The 12867-nt window shown below is 33.8% G+C and overlaps 1 long non-coding RNA gene across 2 annotated transcripts; it reads right to left on the bottom strand.

Moving 5' to 3' along the window:
- Window positions 1-3024: 3024 nt before the first annotated feature.
- On the bottom strand, window positions 3025-7958 carry LOC112091167. Of its 2 annotated transcripts, none has more exons than XR_002902014.1 (4): window positions 7628-7958; window positions 7381-7468; window positions 6844-7167; window positions 3025-3066 (listed from the first exon to the last, which is right to left on the bottom strand). It is a non-coding gene; the product is annotated as an uncharacterized LOC112091167 (long non-coding RNA). The 2 variants fall into 2 exon arrangements; XR_002902015.1 differs by lacking the exon at window positions 3025-3066 and having other exon boundaries at window positions 6872-6922; window positions 7018-7167.
- Window positions 7959-12867: the final 4909 nt, after the last annotated feature.

Genomic DNA, 12867 nt, shown 5'->3' with positions numbered 1-12867 from the left:
ACCTTTCATCCCCTTCAAAACATGAACTCCCTTTACTAAACAAGTTGTTCTCAAAATTTGAAGTTATTTATTACAAGTTCACATCTCTTAAAAACTCAAGAAAATCATAATTTTAAAAGTCCCACGTGAAAAAGAAATGAAAATATTTTTGCTCAACTGCTCTATATAAAGAACAATGGATTACATTAACCTTCACAAGTCACAAGTTGACTAACATGCTAAAAAAAAAGTTGCTTGGTAAGAAAGGATGCAATACATAGATCAAAAGTGCACCAAAAATGAACAACACCAATCATGTTCTCTCAGCACACCGAAAACGTAGGATTAATCAATAATCAATAAGTACATACATCCAAACATAAGGAGAGAACGAATAGAAAGAGCAAAGGAGAGAGAATGAACCTTAGCATTACGTCACAATATCGGTCGATTTCCTTGTCCATGGCAGGCCAATCCTGGAGAAGCTCATCGATCTCGTCTGGTTTTCACGAAAGAGAGTCCTCCATAGCGAAGAGAAGAAGAAAATGTGAGTGAGGAAATTGAAGCAATTCGTGTCCTCCATAGCAAAGAGAAGAAGAAAATGTGAGTGAGGAAATTGAAGCAAAAGAGGAGAAAATTACAGTGAGGAAATGAGAAAGTGAATTTGGAGAAAATGATGAAAAGGAAATGAGACGAAGAAATAAATGAAAAAAAATGTAAATATATAAACGTAAAGAAATAGGCAAAACTATTTTTTTTTCTTTTCTTTTTAATTAGATTTTTTGTATATTTTTTTTTATCTCCTTTCTCTTATTATTTCTATTTTCAATTTTCTAAATCAATGTAATAAGATGAACAACGCATCCGTTCGTGAGTTCTCTCAATCTTCGTGAGTTCTCTTAATCAGCGTGCCCAAGTACAATAATCCAACACAAAAGAGAAAAAAAAAATTAAAAAGAAAAATAGATAGAGTGGGCAAGATTACTCGACCTGTCCTTTACCCAATTCCACAATATTATTTTTAAGCATTTAAAAGGTGTTTTCACTTAGAAAACTTGAATTTTGAGCATGATATTTACGTTAATTTATTTATTTTAGATTATGTTTAAACTATTGAAGATATCTCTCTTTTTTCCCTTTATTTTCGTTGAAAGAAATTACTGTAGATTAAAATTTTCAATCAATAATAAATGAAAAAATGGTAATAAATTTTCAAATAATTTATATTTCATAGTGTTTGAGTTGACGACATGTAGTTTTCTTCCCAATTTTGTTGTCGTTATTCTCCATGAGACGACATGTGTGTGTGTGTGTGTATATATATATATATATATCAAGAGTGGTTTGTCGTAAAATCAAGGTACATTTGTCGTTGAAAGTTCACCTCCAAAGTGTAGAATGACATTTTTCTCTCCTTGTAAAGTCGGGTTTATCCCTTTTAAAATGTAATTGTATAGCCAAGAAATGTAATGTAATGGAGAAGTATGTAGAATGATGTAATGAATGTTTGGACGTCCTTTGACATCTCAAAATTAGCGTCCTCATCATATCGTGAGAAAAGGGTGTCGTTTAAACCATTTGAATATAAGAATTATATTAAAGAATAGAAGTTATAGATTATAAATAAAATGATTTCATAATATGTGTTGAATATATATGCCATACATGAAAGTAAAATTATTATAAAGAATGTAAGCCTGAAGAAAACTATTAAATGAATATCATACAAATCATTAACTAAAGTATATAATATTAAAAAAAATACAACCACAGGCACAAAAACAACAATGGAAAAGGCAAAAGAAGAAATAAAGCATCACGACACCGAACAATAAGATAAATTGAAAAAAACACCAATTTAACGGCAAAGTAAAATCACTTGGAACAGTCATCATGTTCAGAAGTGCACAAAAAATGAACACCAACCATATTCTCTCAGCATACCGAAAACGTAGGAAACAAATGCAACAAAAAGCAACCAAACTTTCGTATTCCCTTCTCAATGCTAGGAGTTAAAAAAAAGAAAAATAAGAATGACACTAACCCAAAAAACCAAAAAATCGATTCCACGTCAGCAAACAGACCTCGTCGAATTGGAACACCCCAACACATCAACTCACCACTAGGCTATGTGCCACTTAATGCCAGAAGTTAATCTTAATTATGAGCCCGTTGAGTTCGCTAATTCAAGTTTTTAATTCGAGTTGAGATGTGATGTTATGTGAGAATTTTTTTTTGTAGTAAAAAAGTTAAATGTGACTGTTTTTTAGAATTTTTTACTATAATAAAACTCGAATTCTAAACTTGAATCAGCGAAATAAACGGAGTATTTATTATGTTTTTTACTTCTGAAACTTGTCAGAGTTGAAAATCCGTACAGCACCATTAAATGCATTAATACGAAGTGTGTGGAAAACTGAAACAACTATAAAAGATTATTTAAAAAATAAAAATTAAACTTTCAAACCATGGAATTCGGACCTTTCATCCCCTTCAAAACATGAACTCCCTTTACTAAACAAGTTGTTCTCACATTCTGAAGTTATTTAGTACAAGTTCACATCTCTTAAAAACTCTAAGAAAATCAGAATTTTAAAAGTCCCACATGAAAAAAAAATGAAAATATTTTTGCTCAACTACTCTATATAAAGAACAATGGATTACATTAACCTTCACAACTCACAACTACTCAAGGTTTTTTTTTTTTTAATATATATCAAGACCCAAAAGATTTCCAACAACAAGAATAGAAAATTAATAAGTATAATTATTTAACTCAACTTATTCAAAAAATCTTAACAGCAACAATCCAAAAATCGAAGAAGGTATTCAATAGAAGAATTCGGCACTCAAAGGAGCTTTATAAACCTTGAGGTTTCAATGAAGTAAATGTACAAGTATAATTATTTAACTCAACTTATTCAAGAAATCTTAACAGCAACAATCCAAAAATCAAAGAAGGTATTCAATAGAAGAATTCGGCACTCAAAGGAGCTTTATAAACCTTGAGCTTTCAATGAAGAAAACTGAGCTTTACGCTGAATTTTTGGATGAAATTTCAGTATGGTCTTCAAGTTTTTCAAAGCACTGTAGAAAAATTGAAGATAAATTCAAGTTTGAGGCACATGAAATTCAATTTTTAATAGATACACACATGTACTCCCAACTACTAGTTAATGGAAAGTTAAAGGCCCAGATCAATAGTCAATAAGTATATACATAAACAGAAACAATGCATGCTTTTTAAATTTTATAAAGACATGCATATACTTCAAGCATTAGTAAGTCAAAAATCATAAGATCAATCAATAATCAATAAGAACATAAATCCAAGCATACACAGAAACTATTGCAAATATCAATTCATACACAAATGCATATATACTCCTAAGCATTAGTTGGTAGAAAGCTGTTAGTGGGAAGATAAAAGTAGGTCACATCAATAAACAAATTACATACCACAGAGATTGCACGTGCAAATACAAATTCCTTTGTCATCCTACTGTACAATACTCCCATATGCAAAAACATGCTCATCACCTAACACATGCAGATTAATTTTCATAGAATAATTACTCGAATTGTGCTCAGTTATACTATTGACATTGTACACTTTCTTACTTAGTCTCTACTGTAGTGCAACTCATCCTTTAACAATATAGACTTATCAATTTTCCTGTTTGCAACAGTTGGTAAAATCTCAATATAATTATGCAAATTAATAAGTTATTAGTGTGTCATGGCCAGTTATACAAATACTTCAGATTTTCATGAGAAATTGAAAATTGAAAATAAAGTCTTGTTACAAAACTTTGAAAATCCACTATAAATTCAAATTTCAAAGCTCTGGCAATAAGAAAGTTCAGGTTTTCAACCAAATACCAAAACACAGAAACAACTCAAACTTAAGCTTAGAATCTGAGTTTTAAACAAGAATCTCAATGATTCAAAAGGTTTCAAAGTTCAAATAACATGAACAAACACAAAAATGGAATCCCCTTTCAAGGTTTTTTTTTTTTTTTTTTTTTTTTTTTTTCTAAATATATCAAGACCCAAGAGATTTCCAACAAGAATAGAAAATTTAGTAACAAGTACAATTATTTAACTCGACTTATTCAAGAAATCTCATCAGCAAGAATCCGAAAAGCAAATAAGATATTCAATAGAAGAATCTAGCACTCAAAGGAGGTTTATAAACCTTGAGATTTCAATGAAGAAAACTGACCTTTACGCTTGATTTTAGGATGAAATTTCAATATAGTCTTCAAGTTTTTCAAAGCACCATAGAAAAATTGAAGATAAATTCAAGTTTGAGGCACATGAAATTTAATTTTTTATAGACACAAACATATACTCACAAGTGTTAGTACATAGAAAGTAAAAGGCTCAGATCAGTAGTCAATAAATATATACATAAAAGAAACAATGCTTTTTTAAATTTATAGACACATGCATGTACTCAAAGCATAAGTAAGTCGAAAGTTAAATAGCATCAATCAATCATTACTTGGTGGAAATATCAACGTATACAAAAATGCATATCAATCAATCAATCACATATCCAAACATACACATAAATTATGTGCAAATATCAATTTATACACAAATGCATATAAACTCTTAAGCATTACTTAGTGGAAAGATAAAAAGGTCACATCAATAAACAATAAATACATATAAACAATTAAACATAGAGAGTAATCGCAAAGTACAATCAGTAAATACTTACGTCATATCAAAAACCCCAAGATTCTTTGGTTTGGCACCATTCACATTTTCAAACTCCTAACGAACCATCTCAACGAAGTCCAAGTCTATAGCCACAATCTTACCGCTATGTGTACAGAAGAAAACACCATTCCTCAAGAAGGATCTATATTTCTTTACGCTTATATATCGATTTACACTCTTCTTCATTTATTTCTTCTTCCCCACTTTTGTCTCATTTACTCCCCGCCATTTTCTCCTCGTCCACTTTTCAATTTCCTCACCGACATTTTCTCCTCTTTGCTATGGAGGACTCACCTGCGTGGAACCAAACTAGATCGATGAGCTTCTCCAGGATTGGCCTGCCATGGACAAGGAAACCGGCCAATATTGGGACGTCTTCTTTAAAATGCTGAGGTTCGTTCTCTCTCCTCTACTCTTTCTGGTTCAATCCTCTCTCTATCCTCCTTGTGTTTCCCTCCTCTGTTCCTCTCTCCCTCTCTATTTTTGTACTCATTTTTCTCTGTTCTTTGCAGAAAGCTCTGACCAGTGGATACAGAGCACCGATTGAGGAGGAGGTCGCTGTTTATATTACGGCTGCCAGAGATATAATCAACATCTTCCATGAGAAGATGTATGACCTGAAGAGAGACATTTTGGACGTCCCTATAGAGCTAGCGCCTTCTAACGTATCGACAATTCTTATTATGTTTTTTTTTTTTTCATATTTACAATCTTTTTAAATATTTTACTCTACTTTTGTATGATGCTCTTTATAGATCCTTTGAGGAATAATGTTTTCTACTGTACATATTACGGTAAGATTGCGACCACAGACCTGAACTTCATTTGTGTGGTCAAGATAGTTAATCATGAGTTTGAAAATGTGGATGGTGCCAAACCAGAGAATCTTGAGGCTTTCAATAGGATGTAAGTATCTACTGATTATACTCTACGATTATTCTCTATGTTTAATTGTTTATATTTATTTATTATTTATTGATGTGACCTTTTATAGTGAACAATAAACAATAAATATATATAAACGATTAAACATAAAAAGTAATCGCAAAGTATAATCAATAAATACTTACATCCTATTGAAAACCTTAAGATTCTCTAATTTGACACCATCCATATTTTTAAACTCCTCACGAACTATCTCGACTACACGAATGAAATTCAGGTCTGTAGCCACAATGTTACCGTAATGTGTATAGTAAAAAACATCATTCCTCAAAAGAATCTATAAACATACTACAAAAGTAGAATAAAATCTTTAAAAACTTGTAAATATGAAAAAAAGACAAACATAATCAGAATTGTCGATACGTTAGAAGGCGCTAGCTCTACAAGGATGCCCAAAATGTCTCTCTTCAAGTTATACATCTTCTCATAGAAGACGTTGATTACATCTCTAACCGCCGTCACATAAGCAGCGATCTCCTCCCTACTCGATGCTCTGTGTCTACTGGTCAGAACTTTCTACAAAGAACAACAAAAAACAGAGAAAAATGAGTACAAAAACAGGAAATGAGAGAAACAGAGGAGAGAGAAACACAAGGTGGATAGAGAGGGAGGAGAGCATTGAACCAAAAAGAGTAGAGGAGAGAGAATGAAGAGAAAGCACAGAGGCGAGAAAATGAACCTCAACATTAAAGAAGGCGTCCCAATATCGGCCAATTTCCTTATTCATGACAGGCCAATCCTAGAGAAGCTCATCGATCTAGTCTGATTTTCAGACAGGGGAGCCCTCCATAGCGAAGAGAAGAAAATATCGGTGAGTAAATTGGAAAACGAAAGAGGAGAAAATTACAATGAGGAAATGAGAAAGTGAACTAGGAGAAAATGACGAGAAGGAAATGAAACGAAAGTGGTGAAGAATAAATAAATGAAGAAGAATGTAAATCGATATATAAACGTAAAGAAATAGGTGAAACTATTTTTTTTCTTTTCTTTTTAATTAGATTTTTTGTATATTTTTTATCCCTTTTCTTTTATTATTTCAATTTCTAATTTCCTAAATCAATGTAATAAGATGCACAATGCATCCATTCATGAGTTCTCTCAACCAGTGTGTCCAAGTACAATAATCCAACACAAAAGAAAAAAAAATTAAAAAGAAAAATAGATAGATAGCGGGCAAGATTACTCGACCTGTCCTTTACCCAATTCCACAATAGTCTTCCAAAGAACTCTCAACATCTCTTGCCACCATGACCCAGATCTAACAATTCTTTCAAACATCAGAGACACAAAAAGAAACCTAAATTAAGCCTCATTTACTGGAATGACAAAAAAGGGCTAAATTTCCACTCAATTACGACTTACAATTCAAAACCTGAATTAATAGGGAGAGCAAACATTCATCTTGTAGAAAATTTCTGGAAAAATCAAATAGTTAAACTGAGAAAATTTAAATCTTGACTTGCGTAGGCACGAGTTTTCCAAATACTCCTTGGATAGGAACTAGCAGATATCCTGAGTATAGAAAAGAAAACAAATAAATAAGCAGAACACCACCGTGAATGGGGAGGAAATATTTGTAGAGAAAGATAATAAACAAAGAGAAGGTATTGAATAAAAGTATTTTTTTTTCTCTCTCAAAATTTTCCGGCAAATTATAACCTTAAAAAACCAAAAAAAAAAAAAAAGCCAAACAATAACTGCAAAAAATGTACAAAGTTTATGTACCTTGTTATCATGAAAAAACTCTGAAACGTCCAAATTTCAACGGCGGATGCGATTAAAGAACTGAAACCCAAACCAACTCCAAAACTCTCTGTTAAAAAAAACAATAATCAGAGGAGGAAACCCTAAATTACAATTATCAATTACAAAAATTAACAAAAAAATAATATATTAAACGCCAACAATAAAAGAAAAAAAATTAAAAAGAAAAATAGATAGAGTGCCCAAGATTACTCGACTTGTCCTTTACCCAATTCCACAATAGTCTTCCAAAGAACTCACAACATCTCTTGCCACCATGACCCAGATCTAACAAGGTTATCCCTTTTTATTTTTAGGCGGTGGTGGGAGACGGGGTCGCGGACCTCGTCCATAACCTCGGGAACAAAGACGAACTGTCGGCGCATTGGGAAAGCCTCTCTCCACCATCGATTATGGCGATGGCGTTGGCGTCAACGACGGCGACGGCGATGCCTTTGGTGGACTTGCAGCTCTCAGCGAAGACGTGTGGGGCTAGGGCTAGGGTTTGGGGGCTTAAGAGCCGTCTGGTTTTTCAGGAGGTTGCTCTATCCTCTGTTGTTGCACAGGAAGAGAGTAAGATTAAGTACTGCTAAACCCCTAGGAAGTGCTTATACTATGCGAGAAATCTTTGGACGTTGTCGTTTTGAAATAAAAGCCCTTTTGACCTTTTCCTGTATTTTCAGACAGTAATACTTCCTTTTTTTTAATTGTAAAAAAAAATACTGCTTTTTTTGTTGCTTTTTTGAAAGGTTTTCTTTTTCGAGTAAACCTTTTTAAAAGGTTTTTTCACTTGAAAACTTATATTTTGAACATGATAATCACGTTAATTTATTTATTTTAGATTATGTTTAAACTATTGAAGATATCTCTCTTTTTTTCCTTTCATTTTTGTTGAAAGAAATTACTACAGATTAAATTTTCCAATCAATAATAAATGAAAAAATGGTAATAAATTTTGAAGTAATTTATATTTCATAGTGTTTCAGTTGACGACATGTCGTTTTCTTCCCAAATTTACTGTCGTTTATCTCCATGAGACGACATGTACATAAATAAATAAATAAATATATATATATATATATATATATCTCAAGAGTGGTTTGTCGTAAAGTCAAGGTACATTTGTCGTTAAAAGTTCACCTTCAAAGTGTAGAACGACATTTTTCTCTCCTTGTCAAGTTGGGTTTATCCCTTTTAAAATGTAATTGTATAGCCGATGAATGTAATGTAATAGAGAAGTATGTAGAATGATGTAATGAATGTCTGGATGTCGTTTAACATCCCAAAATTAGTGTCATCATCATACCGTGAGAAAAAGGGCGTCGTTTAAACCATTTGCAATCGTTTTCTTTATGTTATTATATTATCTTTTTTTTTCTCTATTGTAATTTGGAAAATATTTTATAGTTAGTCATATTAAGATACTTAATAGATAATATCTAGGATCAAATGAAATAGTTATTAAGCCGGCATAAAAACAAATGATGTTATAATCTCTCTCCTTTTTTTTTCTCTGTTGTAATTTGAAAAATATTTTATAGAATATCTAGGATAAAATAAAATAGTAGTTAAGCCGGCATACAGATAAAAAAGTTATAGTTCTGACTATGGGTGTTCATGGATTAAAATTCAATCTACAATCCAATTCAAAGTAAACAAGTTTTCCATAATAACTTCACATATATTAATAAGTTTATATTATTTGACTACCAAAAATATATTCTATGAGTCTCAAACATGACTGGCAATACTAATGCCATGATATGTTATTTTTGTAGTGTTTAAGTATATCTAAAATCTATCTCTCTATAATTATATTATAAATAGTTTCTAAAAAAAAAAAAAACTATATTATAAATCGGAGTTCTTTTTGTGTGCTATCTTATTAAAATAACATTTTTGCTAAATAAAACCCTCATAAATATTTATCTTATTTAAACTTCATTTTCTTGCGGCCTCTTCGTATATTATTTTCTCATCACTTAAGTTATTTTGCTATATTATATATTTATTAATCTATCATTTATTGTCTATTATCTATTTAGTTATTTTCAAGGTTTAAAACTTTTGTCTCTCTATATATTTTTTTTTATTTTGTAGCCTTTACTTTTTTTATTTTGTTGGAATTGTTTATTGGTGGGTTGAGTCATTTCATGTTTCGTTATTATTGTTGTTATTTTTATTCTTATTCTTATTCTTATTATTGTTACTATTATTATTCTGCTTTTTGCCCACCTTGTTTAGTGTCTTTACTTTTTCTTATGTGTTAAAATGTCATTTTTTTCTACTTTATTCTTGAAATTTATTTTTAAAAATTTGCTCTTTTTTTTTAATGAATGTTTAAAAATCTACTTTTTCAAAAATACTATTATCTTTAATTTGTCCCACTTTCGATAATACTTTTAAAGTACATACTAATTGAAAAATTTTTCTTGTCATTCTGTAAAATATTATTTTGTTCATTTTAATATTATACCTTATGCTAAATAAGTGAATGGTAGAACTAATGGAAAAATGAGTATGTTATTCCTTTGTGTTCTTTGCAATCTCTCTATGTTTTATTTCTTTCTAGAAATTGACAATATTAAAAATAGTTAAATGAAATTTTCAATTATTTTTGCTAATTTTATCTATATTAAACCACATAAGATTTCATTTTAAACTTTAAATTCCTCCAACATTTTCTCTAATATTTCAACGTGATATTAGTTAACTGTTTATTAATAGTTAATCAAAACTTTTATTACAAAAAAAAAAAAGAAAAAAATGAGTATGTGAAACTTTTGTCGACGAATAAAAGTTAAAAGAAAATAAAAGTTTTTAAGTAAAATTTTAGTATAATACTTTTGTATGCTTGACGCTAGTTTAAAAGTGAACAGCATATATATAAAAGAGGTTCAAATATGAATGTTAGGAAGGAAACTTCCTCTAAGGACCGTAGATTAACACATATATGGCCAGACAATTGTTTTCAAGGATATTATCATAATACAAAAGTCAAGCAAACTTATTTTTGTGAAATTAGTAAGACCACTGACCATACAAATTGGAACAACACTAAAACAATGTATATATATACATATATATATATATATACACATACATATATATATACACATGCATGCTCTCTCTCTCACCTTTCTCTTTCCTGTCCTACCCCGTTTTTGTTTTTGTTTTTTTTTCCTTTTTTGTTTTCCTGATACTTGACATTGTGACATTGACTGTAGGGGAAGTGGTCATGCTTTCCAGGTATATACTGTCCAATTAGAGCAGATTCAGCCACTGTCTTGTCTGAACTGAAGGGTTCATCACATGACTTGGTTTGTGCCTTTTTTCTCATATATGCACATGCATGCTCTCTCTCTCTCTCACACACACACACACTCACACACGTGCGCGTGTGCACACACACACACCCCCCCACACTCACACGCAAAAGCACGAGCACATTTTGGATTTAAAGTTTACACCAGGGGTTTTTTTTTTTTTTTTTTGGTGGAACCTTAAATTTGGAAACGACCTAATAGCTTATATTTGAGCCTCTGGGCTTAGGGTTATATTTGGTGAAAACTTATTGTCAATCTATGTGGCACAGTTGACTCCCAACATTTTAAGACGAATTGGAAAGGTTTTTGATAAGCCCTTACTCAGGCAAGTGTTTGTTAGGAGGAATAAAAGAGTTTAGGAAGGGATAGCTGTCGTAAGTGGCTGTGGTAGTTTGGTGTTAGTAGTTTAGTGGAAATATTAGTTTAGCTTACAGGGGGAGTCTGGGGAGTGAGGAGAGGAAATTGTATAAAAGGGGAAAGAGGAGGGAAAAGCGGTTATCGGCGATTAAAACAGAAAGTGAACAAGTCTTGGAACAATTCCAAGCAAGGGGAGGAAGCAGACCCTCGAAGTTCTGCCGATCTGTGTATAATCATTGTTTCAATAATATCCTTCGTTGATTCTTTCTCATTCTTTCGAATTGTGCAATTAGTTTCTTTAGTTCTAGACCGGATAAACCAGAGCTTATCAATTTGCTATCAGAGCCCTGTTCTGGGCGATAATGGCTGCCAGGAAAACAGAGGAGAGGTTTGAGGCGGTGGAGAGGGAGATTCACCAAGTAAAAACGTCGGTGGAAAAGGAAATTGGCGAGGTAAGGGCGGAAATAAGTCAAAGTAGAGTTGAGGCTAACCAGAATATGGTTGTGATGAGCCAAAACGTTTCAGACCTGCGCTGATTGCTGGAGGAACAGATGCGTCTGTTGTCGGCGGCGGCGACGGCGGATCTGCCGGCGGAGGGATCTCGATCGGGAATCGCGAGAGTCTGGGAAGACGAGAATGGAGTAAATCTGGGACTAATTCGTGAAGCCGTGGAACGCGTGGCGAGGACGGCCGCCACCTGGAGGAAATGGCCGAAATTAGGGCTTTTGGGTGAAAGGAAAAGGGAAAACGACGGGAAATGGATGGCAGGGAAAATCACACAGGAGAGGAGAACGTACGAGCTAGGGCACGAGTTGCGAACGGAAATTACCCCGATTTTCATCGCGATGGCCGGGATGTAGGTCGCGATGGCCGGGATTTTGGTCACGATGGCCGGAATGGCCGACCTAGGGCGGACGAGGTGGCCGACGGGGAGCGAAACGCCCGCGATTAGCGGCGCGGCGAAGTCTGAGCAGGAGGATCGTCTGATGATCTTCGGGATGGTCGTGGTGGACGGTACGGAGAAGGGGAAGGAGGAGTTCGTACCTTGAATGGGGGTCCCAGGTTGAGAGGAGAGGGACGGGTCGAGGGGGAGCGAGTCGGTGGTCACACCGGAAGAGAGAGAAGAAGATATTGGGAAGAAAACGAGACTGAGGAATCTATGGAATTTTTTGGAAAATACGGGGAGCCGTGGGGAGGTGAGGATTTCTCACCAGTGAGACGGAAACAGCTGGATTATCCACTGTTCAGTGGCCTGGATCCGGATGGCTGGTTATTTAGAATGAATCGGTTTTTTTCACTTAACAGGTTCACAGAGAGGGAGAAATTAACAACAGCTGGAATTGCACTTGAGGGAGACGCGTTATCATGGTTTCAGTGGCAGAATCAGCGTCGGCCTTTCATTACTTGGACTGATTTCAGAGTAGCTCTCCTACAACGGTTTCGTTCTTCGCAGGAAGGAAATCTATGTGAACGATTCCTAGCGCTCAGGCAAATGGGAACAGTGGCTGAATATCGCTGGAACTTCGAGGTTTCGGCTGCTCCTTTACAGGAAATTCCAGAGGAAATCCTGGAAGGCATTTTTGTGAATGGTTTAAAGTCGGATATTCGGGCTGAACTGCGACTACTCCGGCCAGAGGGGCTTTCTGAAATCATGGACGTTGCACAGCGAATCGAAGAGAAGAACCTGTTGCTGCGAAGAGAGAATGGGGGAACACGGAGTTGGCGTCCACAAGCAGCGGGATTCACAGCCAATCCGCCAACAGGAACTACAGTGAACCAGTTCCCA

The sequence above is a fragment of the Morus notabilis genome, unplaced genomic scaffold, assembly GCF_000414095.1.
Source record: "Morus notabilis unplaced genomic scaffold, ASM41409v2 Scaffold1219, whole genome shotgun sequence".
NCBI lineage: Eukaryota > Viridiplantae > Streptophyta > Magnoliopsida > Rosales > Moraceae > Morus > Morus notabilis.
Note: the sequence above shows the minus strand (reverse complement) of the source record. Positions and strands in the feature narration are given on the sequence as shown.